The sequence below is a fragment of the Dendroctonus ponderosae genome, unplaced genomic scaffold, assembly GCF_020466585.1.
Source record: "Dendroctonus ponderosae isolate FM_Combo_2020 unplaced genomic scaffold, Dpon_F_20191213v2 Dpon_F_20191213_4, whole genome shotgun sequence".
Taxonomy (NCBI): domain Eukaryota; kingdom Metazoa; phylum Arthropoda; class Insecta; order Coleoptera; family Curculionidae; genus Dendroctonus; species Dendroctonus ponderosae.
The window spans coordinates 15,187,396-15,202,194 of NW_026018611.1; the positions used below are offsets into that span (position 1 = coordinate 15,187,396).

Here is a 14,799-nt window from a genome sequence, read left to right on the forward strand (position 1 = left end):
TACATCAATTCAATAATCTTACATCAGGCAAAACAAAAACTAGCCTATGCCCAAATTTCAATAATGAAATTTGAAAATGAGAATATTTACACATGAATGAAATATACAGTGCGCTTCAATAGGGTCGGACAAATGTACGAAGATATTGATTGAACTTTGGGCACCCCGTTCTCACATCAATTTTGAAATTTGGAGAAAAATATTAAATACAAAAGTTATAGACAGGATGGTTAATTTTTCTTGGGAATTCGGTCTGAGCAGTGGTGAAGAAAAAGAAAAACTTTTTTAGCTACCAAGCTTTCCGCAACTTATTTTCGCCTTACTCAGGACTGGAAAAGTTATTACACAAATTTCAGTCAGATATGATATAAAATAAAAGGGCATAAAAGTTAAAAACTACAATTGCGAAATACGTACTGCTAATTGTCTGACTATAAGAAGGTCGGGAACCCTCCAAAATATTTTATCATTTTTTGTACAGCTTGATGAAATATTTAATCTGTTAGTTATATTGTTTGGTCATAATTTATTTGTTTTGGATTACACAAAACATTTATTCACGATCAACATGTTTTTCTGCAGACATAACGAGGCGCACTGCATTAAATACAAATTAATGATCAGCTGAAGCTACTGTACATCTAATTGATTTGACTTCCACATTTCAAATTCTACTCCTATCCATCAGTTCGGAATTCCTCCCAAATTTCTACCTTTCTTATGCTTTACTTTAATATGAAAATTGTTTTATTTTTAATTCTTTGGGTGCCTGGTGGCTGATTATTGTATAGAATTAATTTGTTTGTTTTTTGTTTTTTTGATTTCGGACTGGATTTTTCTGGAAGATTTGTTTAGTTTATTTGGGTATTGTATATAGTTACGTTGTATTAGTTAAGGAGAAAAAGTAGTATATATAGGTTAAGAGAGCAAGAAACAGTCGTGCGAATATGATTGTATAAGCAAAACAGGGTGATTCAAAATTGGCGTCAAACCTTTTAAGAGGTAATAAAGGCTCACTTGAAAGATACGAGAAAAAAATATGAAATATTAACAGTTGAAAATCGAATTTCAACTTTGTTATTACGCATTATTTTGAAAGTGTTCCATGTTTAATTCGAAGCATATTGGAATACTTAAGCATTTAAAAAGAAAAATTACGATCTTTGCTTCAAGTTACGAAAATTAGTGATATTAAAAAAGTTCTCTTCTACAATTTTTTGATGAAAAGTCAAAGTGGCAATGCTTTTGTCATCCACAGATAGTTACAGGTGGATAGCCCTTGCCAATAATAACAATAATTTGTCAAACTGTGACTTACTTTGAACTTCCTTTCACAAATTTGCGGATAAGCGATTAGTTCAATTGAAATTCTACAGTAACATAGCAGAAGCTGAAAGAACTCACTCCAACAAAGGACGAGGAGAGTGGTTCCAGGAAGATAATGGACGGCAATCGATGTTCGGGTTCCAGGCACAGAGGAATAGGTATTGGACATAATTGCAGATGAGCCTGTCAGGGGCACTCAGAACATTGCACAACACTTGACACCAAATAATTACAGAGCAAGGCCTACATTCCTACCACGTATATAATATGAACTAGAATACAAGAAGCTGCTCGAGAAGAGTGCATAATAAGGTGATTACAAAGGCACTTGTTTGGAGTGAGAAGCTCAAAAGTATGTTTTTGTAATTTATAAACAAATTAATAATTCGAGGTTATCAGTTTCGAAATAGGTTTATTCAACGAGTCCTGTTGAATTAACCGTTTATCCCTGTCTATCTTATTGTCACTTTCTCTATTTATCCATGGTTACCGGAGTTTTAAATAATTAAAAAGCAACAGGTATTTACGTAATGTTAATTAGGTGGATTACTTTGAAAAACATTGTTGCCGCTTTTCTCATATAGTTTTTTGCAAATTTATCAGTTTTTAATAACAATTAATTTTTCACTATTTTTTCTGTACTCCTAAAACACCGCCAGACAACACCCCCAGAGCAATGACGCCAATTTTGAATCACCCTGTATATCTAATTATATTTGTTGGATTTATTATATTAAATTAAATTATGTTGTGTATTTACGCATGGTACTTTTTTCATATTATATTTTTTTGCGTCTGTTTATTAGATTGGCATAAGTAGAGCTCGGACCTTTGATATCTGCTCTTTTGTTGATAGATTTATTTTCTACGGATGTTTCTATCATTTCCAGGAAGATTTTTTTATAATAGCAAGATTCATTATTCCTGCAATTATTCGATATCGGTCAAGAAACTGAACTTGTGTAGATATTAACGTCTATTATTAGGTCATGTCGTCTCAAATAATGCCAATTGATACACGGTACCTTACATTCCAGAGGCAGATCAACTTTACATTTTTTTAAATAGAATGCCGTACTTTTTATTGCATATTCGAACTATTCGCACAATTCTGCCTCTTCTATTAGTTCCTATCCGTTCCGGATGTTGGCACTTATATCAGCTATCATTACTTTATTTACTGCGGCTCTGAACAACTGTGTGGTGGTCATTGCAAACCCGGTCTAAGGTTCTTTAGCCAAGAGATTATCCTTCCTCCTATACTTCTATTTCCATCCACATTGACTTGCAAGATATTTTGAAATAACCAATATTTGTCTGTGTTTCTCATCACATGACTGAGGTATTGGAGTTTCCGTATTTCGATGGTGTTTAGAATTTATTTCTTTATTTCTTTATTCATTATCTGTAAAACCGATTCATTTTTGACACGATCTGTCCACAACACCCCCAGAATCCGGCGGTAGAGCCACATCTCATAGGCTTCCAATCTTTTACTTGACGCCTCATAGCATCGCCGGAATCTTACCTTTGTTGCAAACGTCAAGTCGTTGTTCTTAAATATGTTACTCATATTTTCGAACACTGCTTTGGCCTTCTTAATACGGATTTTTATCTCTTGCACGTGATCCCATTAATCATTTAAATTGGTGCCACGGTACGTATATCTACTCACTCGTTTAATAGGTTGGCCGTTACTCTCGATGTTGCAATTCGGCACATTGGCCTTACTTATCACCATAATTTTTGTTTTCTTTGTATAATGTCAAGTCCGTACGTGTTACTACTCATCGTCACTCTATCTACCAAACCGTGCAAATCCTTCAGGGTATCAGCGAACAAGACATTGTCATCTACATATCGGATGTTATTTAATCTTTGTCCATTTGGGAATTCTATTCTTCCAGGTCAGCATCTGCCAGTGCCTCTCCAAATATTTGTTCGGAATACAAATTAAAAATCAATAGAGACGGTAATATTCTAGGTCTTATCAATTTCTCCTCTACTCCGACTTTGACTAAGACCAAATTTACCAAAATTCAGGATATCCCCACTCCCATGATAATTATAAAGTTAAATTTTGATTTTTTTTCAGTTGTTATATCTTCGTACAAACTCCGCTAAGTCAGCCCTAATCCTGGGCCTTCATCATAGAAGAGGTGGAAAGGAGAAAGGGGAGGGTTTATCTGGCTCGGATGATAGCATCCTGTAAGGCCTACTGTCTAGGATTACAGACGAAGCTGCTGCCTTGCAGTAATCGGCGTTGTATCACCAAAGGCTAGGGGTAGAAAACTCTGATCACAATTTACCTGGTGCTGCTCGTAAGAGGTTAAAACTCCCCACTACTCAGTCAGAGTCAGACAGAGTCAACAGCCTGGGAACAGACGAAATCACTTACAACAACAAAAGCTACGGAAAAAATAATATATATTATATATCCATAAATGGATACATAAATACACATGGTCGCAGCACACAAAAAACCTCGAATCTATTATAGACTATCTTATCATACCGCAGACTACCTCCGCAGGAATCCACGACGTCAGAGTCTAAAGTCTACATGTGGTAGTAATCATCATCTTTTGATTACGAAAATAGCCCTTCGAATAAGATCAGAAACGTACCACCAAAATACAAAAAATCAGGAACAACAGGAAAAAATTGGCTCTGTAAGACATAACCTGCAGGGAATGGACTGCGAAAGCACCAGAGAACTTTACAGACGAAAATATCATCATTACATCATTTGACTGATGCAAAATTGGGAAAGTAATGTTTTTCTATTTGTCTATTGATGATCTCTATTTGTATCCAATAAGGATATTGGTTATTTATTAACTTTTTATTAATAGTTGAATAACATAATAAAAATATAATTTTATACAATAAAATTATTTGCAAAATCTTTCCGTTTCATTGCCGGACCCTGTACTTTGTGGTCTCTGGATGGACTCACACTGTTAAAACGGAGTCATCACTTTGATCCCGACATATTTTTATATTCAAATATGTACTTTTAAACTCGTTAATTCCTTTTTAAACTAATTTCTTACACCAATTTATAAAAAAACAATTATTGATCTTATCAATTGAAAACGATTCAATTACACTGGTATAGCAGGACCTATATATTATCGCTATTTAATGTTTTTTTCAGATATTTACGCCAGCAGATCAAGGCCTGTTAGGACAAAATGCACAAAAACCGCGAACATAACAATATTAATAAAGATTAATAATTACATCATGCTGTAAATAAATTAGCAATTAACCATATTGCGGTTAAAATTAGTTAGTTGATTCACTCAAACAATCTATAAAATTCCAAATATTTCGCTTATAAACATGGCTTTCAATATTGTACATTTATCCTCCAATCAAATATAATCAAATGCTATAGTGCTGCACTGATCCAAGCTGAGTTCTTTTTATAGATGTATGTACGGTTAGCCGTAAATTGAAAAAAATATCTATCAATTATTATATAATATGTTTACAATGTTTGGAGCATGGTTTGTATCATGGATTGTTAGACTAAAGTATACATATTATGTACAAGATGATCCGAAGTTGACGCTCAAAGACTTCTATGGCAAAAAGAAAACTGATAAGTGTCCTTCAGGTGCACTTATAGCAAAAATTAAAAACAAATTTAGAAAGGGCGTTAATGACATCCAAAATATGCGTATATTTTTCCACATTGCAATAGCCCTTAGGAATATTAGTAACTTTTATTAAAAAAAAGTATCTACTTACCTATTTTGGGTTAAAAGTTGGAGGCTTTCAAGGAAAAAAAGAGTCTCCAAAAAATCACACTACCGGAATTTAAAATAAGTACTTCGTACTCTATAAAACGCAATTAGCAATTGTTATGTAAACGCACAAGATGAATTTTACTATGTCAATCTGGATGTTACACAGTTTGTTTACAGTAAATAAGTTCTGGATCATTAGAATGTAAGCACAAAGTTGACATCACTACTTGTCTTTTGTTTCATTAGGTAATGAGATTGGTAAATTAAATTCCACATTTAGTAATACGTCTAATGATTGGCAGTCGTTTTTCATAAAGCTCTTAATTGAATTGCCGTTTGAGTGATTTTTAGGACAAACCATTTATTGAAGTGAAAGTCCTGCAACTTTTAGGCAAAAATCGGTTATTCAAAATCCTAAAGGCAGCCTAGATGTGAGAAACTATTGCTAAATTTTAGGATAACGAAATGTTGATAAGGTCATTAACGCCGTTTCTGAATTACTACTTTTTCTTCAATTCGATAAATATTTAGTTTTAAAACACAATTTCAATTTTGCGACAGTGGACCTTGGGCGTCCACTTTGGGTCACCCGGTGGGTACATCCTATATGATATTAATTTATCTCAAAATAGCCATTAAATTTTTGACCGAGAAATAAATAAAAAAGAGTCATTGACCTAAATTATACGCATTTTATTTCTTATCTGTCTGATAATAATAACCGTGAAGATCGACATAATATTTATTTTTGTAATGAATTAAACGTTTAGATGTGTGCGAAAAGTTATTACCGAATCTAGCTGACTTTGTTTTTTTATGACCTACATATGAGTTAAATTAACCATAAAGCATAGTTAAAAAACCAAACTTTGCCTTTGCCAAAGTAAAGTTATTTTGCTTTTTCGCTTGGAGCATACTTAAGCGTGCTGCGTGTCTTAAGATTAGTATAGAGATCATTCACAATTAATACATCGCGCCTGCCATTAAGTTATCGAAAAACAAAAAAAAATACTTAATTTGAATCATTAATGATTTGGACAAGACTAACAGTGAATTATAAGCAAAATTAATCAAATTAATATTGTTCATTTTCTGATTGTTGTAGCATAAAATAGATACGAAATATTTTTTCATTCCTGGCATAAAATGGCGCATAAAATGTTTTAAATGTGGATACAAGCGTTATCGTTTTGCAGTTCCTAATAACGTCATTTAGAAATAATTAATGAGTTAGAGGTCAGTGTAATTTGCGACGTATTTCTTCTCCATACATTGGCCAATATTGACATAGGATTACTTTATTGTTATTAATTTGCATACTTTGTTTTAAGCATAATTAAATATTTCAAACGAATTACAATGAAAAATATTGAAAACACCGCCTGCAGCTGGGACGGGATGAACTGATTAGTTTCGTCACAGTTGCTGCGGGTCCCAAGCCCGGATAAAGTGTGGAAGGTTCCAAGGTTAGGTTAGATACCTGACTAGCACAAAAAAAGCAATCACAGCTCACAGAAATGAAGGTCAAGCCTCCGATAATGGACGGATTTTGATGGCGACCCATGTGAGGACAAGGAAAAGGACAAGGAGAACGCAAAAACACAAATTTATTCCCACTAGATTTGCCTGCTGGAGTATCACCTCTTGGAATGGTAGATGTTAGGAGATGATTATGGAAATGGAAAAACATAAAATAGACACATGTGGATATATCTGAGACCAAGCGAAATGGAAGGGATACATTAAATACCAAGATTACATCTTTGCCTACAGTGGACAACCAAAGCAAGACCGCGCCGACTCAGGTGTGGGTATTCTTGTACATGATAAGTACTCTGACATTATTGAAAACATAGAATAAGTAAATGGTAGGATCCTAAGAATCAACATGGCATTCCCCAAGGGCTCACTACATCTAATCAGCATCTATGCGACCGATATATCCAAGCCAAAAAAATACTCTGAAAGCTTTTATAACTCCCTACAAACCATTATAGATCAAATACCCAACATATTATAGCTCTTGGAGAGCAGTATTAACAGCTCTCCGAGCAGTTAATACTGCTCGGAGACTTTAATGCTCGAATTGGTACAGTAGAAATTCCAAGTGTAAAACAGAAGGTTAACGAACCAACTCCCAATGAGAACGGCGAGTCTCTAATCGACTTTCGCGCCAGAAATGAGCCAAGAAAAAATTACACCTTTTTCCAACATCAAGATCAACATAAATACACCTTCTGTAGTAGAGGCGAAAAATCCATCATTGACTATATAATAGCGAACAGAGCTATAATCGCACCATAATATTGTGCTGGAAAAGAAAGCACTGGAAAAACATCAGAAACATAATAAAGAACCGCTATATATCGAAAAATACAACATGGAATCACTGGACTAATACAGTACAAAAGCTTTATACCAGCGGACACTTGCCAACAAACTACCATACGAAAATATAACCGAAGGAAATTTCAATGGGAACAGGGAAAGGATAAAATCGTGTATCCATAATGCCGCGGAAAAATGCGAAAATTAACGTGCATGGCCAAAACCACAACACACCATGGTTCTGCCAGCAGGTGAAAAAGCTAGCCAATGAAAAAAAGAAGTTACTTGCTTGAGATCAAACACAAAGAGAGAGTTCTTTGCAAAATTTGCCAAAGACGTGCAACACGATTTATATGGAGCTCACAGGAAAGTATGGAAGATGGTTAAAAATCGAAAATATCCTGTGAAAGAATGCGTTCAAACTAAAAGAGTGTCACTGCGCAACTGGGAGAGATATATTTTAATGACCTTTTCGATAACAATGGAGACACAAAGATGAGAGCTGAGCAGCTAGAAGAAGAAGAAGAGTGGAATATTAAGCTCACAAACAATCCCCGACGACAAAAAATGGACAAAAAAACAAACCGAGAAAATATACAGAGGTATAACTCTTCTATGCTCCACCATGAAATTATTCACCGGCCTTATTAAAGATAACCTGGATCAACATATCGAAATTAAAGACGGACAGCAAGGGTTCCGGATAAATAGGTCTACAACTGAGGCCCTATTTATCATACGCTAAACAAAAGGAAATGTAATAGCATTGGACACCCGCGCTTTTGCATGTCTTATCGATTTAACAAAAGCGTTTGACCGTGTCCGACTGGAAGACATTATCAACATCTTGAAGAAAAAACGAACGCCTGCAAGATTTATAAATACAGTATACTGCCTAAACACAGGCAATTCGACCCGAATGAAAGTTGGTAATAAAACAACAAATGACATACCGATATCACAGGGTATAAGACGAGCCCGTTTCTGTTCACCCTGATTAGATACGAGATCATTGAAGAAATCAGTGGCTTAAGAATGGGGTATTGGATCAACAGGAAACCCACCAGTGTAATTTGCCACGCTGATGACGCGACAATTTTGGCAGAAACGAAGGACAATTTGAAAGCAACTTCACAGATTCAATCAGGTCAGCACACAATTTAATATGCAAATATCAATATCCAAGACAAAATGTATGACATGGGAACCAATGGGATGTAAGCCTGTTATAAATAATGAAATTGTAGGGCAAGTCACAACTTTCGGATACCTTGGAGCGGATATTTCTAGCCGCAACGAACCAATTAAAGATCTTAAATCCCAGATCAACACAGCCTCGTTAACATCAGGTTGCTTAAGAGACGTCATATGGAACAACATATGAGCATCGACTAAAGTTCCGATATAAGGTTTTTTGCAATGTTTGCATAAATAATTTTATAAGATACATATTGTGCATTATTTTCTGTTGGCAAATGTTACTTTGTCACTAAACTTGTAAGTTTAGGAGATAATATCAGTAATAGCCTGGAAGCAACTGGTAACCAGTCTTCGTCTTCTTCTTCTTTCAACAGCTCTTTGTAGTCCACTCCTGGACACGAGCCTCCCCTGCAGGTTTCCATGCTTCTTTGTCTTGTGCTATCTTATGCCAAACTCTACCAACCCTCCTTTTGACGTCATCCAGCCAACGTTTCTGGGGTCTATTAACACTTCTCTTGTGCAGTCGTCATCTCCACTGCATTGTGCGTTTTGTCCATTTTAATTCATTATATTCGGCGACATGTCCAACCCAGCTCCATTTTAACTGGGCTATAGGTGCTATGGTATAGTTCCTATTCCTAGAATCATTCGTTCGATGGCCCTTTGCGTTGTTCTAAGTGTATTAGCTGATTTCATGGTAAGCGCAGCTCATTCCATTCCATTCCATATTAAGTTATAACGGGGAGTATACAAGTATAGAGCACTGTTCTTTTCGAGTTGATTGGGATATTTTTATCGTTAAGTATGTATGATCATTTACCTGTAGCCGTCCATGTTTGTCAGATTTGTCTGATAATTTTGGCGGTTCGATTTTCTTTACCCAATTTAATAATATGTTCCAGTGTAATCTTCAACTTTTTCTATGACCTGATTACCGAAGCGCACAACAATATTATCAAGTGAAGTCATGATTTTTGTTTTACATAGGTTCATGGTTAGCCCTAATTTTTAAAAACAATTCTGAGCTCTTCCAGCCTTTCCTGTAATTCACCAACATCCTGACTGTTCTTTTCTGTATCCCGTCAATAGTTCTTATATCTCGAATCAACTCTTGCATTATTTGGGGCTTCAAAGATAGCATAGTTCTACGGAGTCAAACGCCTTATTATAGTCACCGAAGATGTAGTGGTTCGTTGTATTCGTTGCATTTTTCTACTAACGATCAGATTGACGGCATGTGTTCAATTGTACTAAAGCCTTTACGGAATCAAGCCTGTTCAGAAGGTTGGTAATCATCTAATTTGTTGGTAAGTCTTTATTATAGATCTTGAAGTAGCCTTATCGGAATAGATTATTGAAGTAGATATATACGGACTCGGGACTGTTACAATAACGAAAGGCAGTGCAAACCGGCTACGGGTTCTCCAGGGGGCAATGGAAAGACGGGGGCTGAACGTGAGCCTCAGAGATAAAGTCAAGAATGAGGAGATCTGGAGGAAAACAAGACTCAAGAATGTAATGAAACAGATTCCTAGCATGATGAGAGAAATGATGTAAAATGGACGAAAAAAGTCATGCAATGGAGACCCAAACAATCTAAGCGAGAGTGGACCGACCGAAAGAAAGATGGCGTAACTAAATTCAACGCCAATCCTGAACGAATTGGATGAAGACAGCCCAGGGCAGACAAGCAAAGAGAGGGATGGAAGGGGCGTACGTTCCGGAGTGGATGTGCATGGGCTGATATGATGATGAGACTAATGAAGGCCATTGACAGCATGAATATGGGAACATCTACTGCATCACCATCATCATCATCATCATCGTCAATCAGCCTATTGTCATCTGCTGCTGCACAAAGGCCTCTCCCAGTGTCTTCCATCTGTTCCAGTTTTGTGCCTCTCCGATCAATTCCCCGCAGCTCTTCTGAGATCGTCTGTCCATCGGGTTGGCGGCCGTACTCTGCTGCGGTTGTCAGCGCGCGGTCTCCATTCGAGTATTTTTTAGTCCATCGGTCGTTCCGCATTCTAGCTACATCCCATTTCAATTTCTGCTTTGCCACATGCTCGATCACATCGGTCACTTCTGTTCTTCGCCTTATCTCGTCGTTCGTGACGTGATTCCTCAGTGATATCCCAAGCATTGATCTTTCCATTTTTCGTTGACGTTAAATCCCAAACAACAATAAAAATTAATTGGACATCGAGATCTGGTCTAAAAGAGTGCTAAGTGTCCATGGTACCCTTTTCGGCTATCCTATGGGTGTAATAATTTCGCCATCCATTGGACATCCGAAAAGGTTTCATCAAGGAAAAGGATCAGTGAAGGTAGAGTGTAGTTGGAAATCTAATCTTTCTCAATGATACAAACTAAAATATTTCTGTTAATACTAGGCTCTGTTACGTTTTTAGTTGCAGCAGTTCGTCAAAATATTCTGCCCACAACAAAAGTAACTGACGAAACTCGACCAGAACTGGTTAAGGCGAGTGTATGGGATCCTAAAATATGAACTGAAAGCCAAAAACGATCTTTTGTATATCATTTAATTTTTTGTTATTTAATTTTTATGTTTTTAATATACGTATGTGTGTTTAAATGTACATAATTTTTGTTTTATTATTAATTTAAATAAAATATGCTATGTTCATAAGATACCCCATAGACGTACATCCGTCAAATATCGTATTCTGGACCTCTCATTTATGTAGAATTCTGTAACTTTTGTATAAGAAAATTGATGTCAATTGGATATCAATCGGACAAATTATGGACTTCCGTCCGACACATGTCCAAAAATCGTTGTCATATGGACGTCCAATGGATTGAATAATGCTGTGTTTGAACATATTGACACCTTCGACTTGGACTCGGGTGTGAAACGCTGTCGTCGTTCGAAAAACGACACTTTTCGCTCTCGTATCGAAAACTACTATTCTCAAAATATTTGAAATTTCTACGTAGAAAATTCAAAGCCTTTAAACTAATTTATGACTTGGACAAACTTTGCTTCAAGTTGTCGTAAATACATATTAATTTCTCTATGCTACAATGTAGCTGTCTAGAAGGCTTTTCTCGACAGGAAAATCCTGTTACGCCTGTGTGAGTCATATGCGAAGGCGCCTTTTTGTTGGCATTAAGCAAACATCATTTATTACTACTGTCGTCTTGTTTTATTATTATTCGGATTACTAATATAAACAGTACTGGTTAATTTTGATGTTCGGAATAATGAGGAAACGATAAATTGCCTACAATAAACTAATAAAAACGTGTGACGTTAGGCAATTTCGTGGAAGTTACACTGCATATAGTTTTTGGAGATGTCTGGATAGTTTTATATTGAAAAATACATCAGCCACTGACTTCTCGTTAGGATGCATTTTCAGTGCCTGTTATGCATGTGACACTACAAGCAATATATAAAATATGGAAAATAAGCATCCATGTGATTGATATTTGAAGGTTTTGATAAGGCATGGCCGTGCACAGATTTTGCCTAACCCAATCAAAATTGCCTTAATTTATTTTAAGGAGTAAGAGGGGCTGATTTGCAGAGTACGAGAAAAATACTGACATTTTTTTTCTAAAATTTCCTTGTTATGAAGCATTATTTTGAAATTGTCTTATGTATCATTGGTAGCATATTGGAATAGTTAAGCATTCGAAAAGAAAAATTACGATAATTGCGTCAAATTACGAACATTTTTATATAAAAAAAGTTATCTTCTACAGTTTTTTGAGAAAAAGTCAAAGCGGCAATGATGTTTTCTGTCGTCAACAATTAGTTTCAGGCGGATAGATAGCCTTTGTCCATTATAACAATAATTTGGTCAAACTGTGGCTTACTTTAAAGCTCCTATCACGGATTTGCCATTAGTTCTGGGAAAATGCCACAGTAACATAGCAGAAGCTGTAAGAACTAACGCCAACAAAGATGACGACAATAGATGTTCAGGTTCCAGACACAGAGGAACAATAATTGAAGATAATTGCAGCAAAGCCTTCCAGGGGTACTCAGAGCATTGAACAACAACTGACACTCTCCCCGGCACCAAATAAATACCGAGGAAGATCTACATTCCTACCACGTATGTAAGAAACGCAAAGCACAAGGACACATTACTGAACACCGATTCAAATTGAGCAGAAACGAGACGAGTGCATAATAAGGTGATCATAGAGGATGACACAGGCACTAACTTGTTTGCCGTTAAATACTGAAATGTTTATTTATTTGTATAGTGTCCACATCAATTCGTAGTTATGATAACAATGTTGACATTTCGAATACTACGTTTCACATTTAACAAATCATTTTGAATTTACCTTTTATTTTTGTCTATGTTTTTATATTATGTCTATTTTATTGTCACTTTCTGTAAAATTCCGGAAAAATGGTTACCAAAATTTTTAACAGTTACCAAGCAAAAAGAGTTTACGAAATGTTAATTTGGCAGATTACCTTGATAAACAATGTTGTAGATAAGTTCTATATTGTTGAGGCGGATTAATTTTTTTACAAACTGCTTGTTGAGTATTTATATTTAGAGGCAAAATACCGCAGTTTGTAAAAAATAGACAATGTTGTCGTCTTTCTAATACAGTTTTTTGCAAATATCTCATCTTCATGTACTCCCAAAACACCCCCAGACAACACGTCCAGAGAAATTACGCCAATTTTGAATCACCCTGTATACGTGTTTACACATTTTTCTAATATTTAATCCATTGTTGAGTTGAGTCTAGTAAGTATTCAAAAATATGTTGCTCGGCTTTTAATCAATCAGACAAAAATTTAAAATAGTCATGTTGTAGTGATAGAAATCATAATAGTAAACTACATGCCTTATGATTAATATCGATGAATTAAACCCATATCACAACAGAATAAAACTATTTGTAAAAAGGCCTTTAATTTGACCGGGCCTGATTTTCGATAACAACATATGTACTAGCCGGCATACTTTAAACAAAATAATGAAAAGCAGGCAAACGAAGCAAATAAAAACGCTGTTTATCCATAATTTGGCTGAGGCACAGTAAAGTATGTACAGTACATGTACAGTCAACAATCGCAGATTATACATATATTTGAAAGACAATATTTCTACTTGTGTGTTTTGGAAAATTGTCATGTCCTAAGACAATTTTTTTTTATTTTAAAAATTATTGTTATTACAATAGTTTAGATTGTTTAAAACGTTCAACTTCTGGTATTTTTGTTTATTTTATGTTCACGTAAGGTTTTAATTATGTTTCTAACGCTGTTCGTGAATAATAAGTTTTTTGTTATTACGACAAGCAAGTAGAAAGAGCAAAAGCACATTTATAGTCGTTATGAACTAGACTAATGTTTTTAAAAAAGTGCAATTATTCCAATTCTGAATCTGACAACAAGAACCCGATATGGAAACGAAATCATCCGGTTCTTCATTAAGAGATGAAATGGAAGGTTTTTACGGCATACAGATTCAAAACAAAAAATTTTAAAACGAATTAATCAGCACGAATTTTCTTCATATGGTTCATTTATAGCCCTTAAGAAAATTGAATTTATTTTAAATTCCTATAAAGTGAAACAAAAAATAAGGAAAAGCTTAATACCGAGTTATACATACTTGCTTGAATTAACAAGCGGGCCGGTACCCCCGTCAAGGTCAAAAATTAACAAAAAAAATTAATAGGAAGAATATTATTTGTGAGGACCAACCGACTTTTCAATCGTAAAGAACAAACGTCGTACGTTTATACACTACTTTTAACATCCTTTTTTAATTTGAATTATTTTATTTTTTCGATCATCAACAACAAAAAATATAAAATTGGAATTTCAAACAAAACCAACTCCTCAAAAGATTGTGAAGATTGTAAAGGCATAAACTGTTTACTTACTTCCGCCACTGTTTTCGATTGTGAAAGCATCACTCACTCATTACAAATTTTCTTCAACTCGTGTGTAAAGTAATAACTTTCGCCACGCACGCTGAAACTTGACTTGTTTTTTTCAAAGCCTTTTTACTTACTTTTCCCAGCTTGTTTCCACCGAGGAGCAAGAAAAATGGTATACGGTACGCGAGACGAAAGTGGAAGGCCTGCCATTGCGTGCATGCCAACTTTAAGCAGTAACTTCGAGTTTCGTCTCTTGTACCGTAATATACTATTTTCAATGTTGTTCCATTTTCGACCC

The 14,799-nt window shown here is 35.3% G+C and overlaps 2 long non-coding RNA genes across 3 annotated transcripts; both read left to right on the plus strand.

Annotated features, from left to right (window-relative positions):
• The first annotated feature begins 6,607 nt into the window (after positions 1 to 6,607).
• Positions 6,608 to 8,859, plus strand: LOC125504290. The gene is made up of 2 exons (XR_007281411.1): positions 6,608 to 8,605; positions 8,660 to 8,859. It is a non-coding gene; the product is annotated as an uncharacterized LOC125504290 (long non-coding RNA).
• Positions 8,860 to 9,468: 609 nt separating this feature from the next.
• On the plus strand, positions 9,469 to 11,124 carry LOC125504208. 2 transcript variants are annotated; one of them, XR_007281336.1, is made up of 3 exons: positions 9,469 to 9,919; positions 9,973 to 10,939; positions 11,024 to 11,124. It is a non-coding gene; the product is annotated as an uncharacterized LOC125504208 (long non-coding RNA). The 2 variants fall into 2 exon arrangements; XR_007281337.1 differs by having other exon boundaries at positions 9,976 to 10,939.
• Positions 11,125 to 14,799: the final 3,675 nt, after the last annotated feature.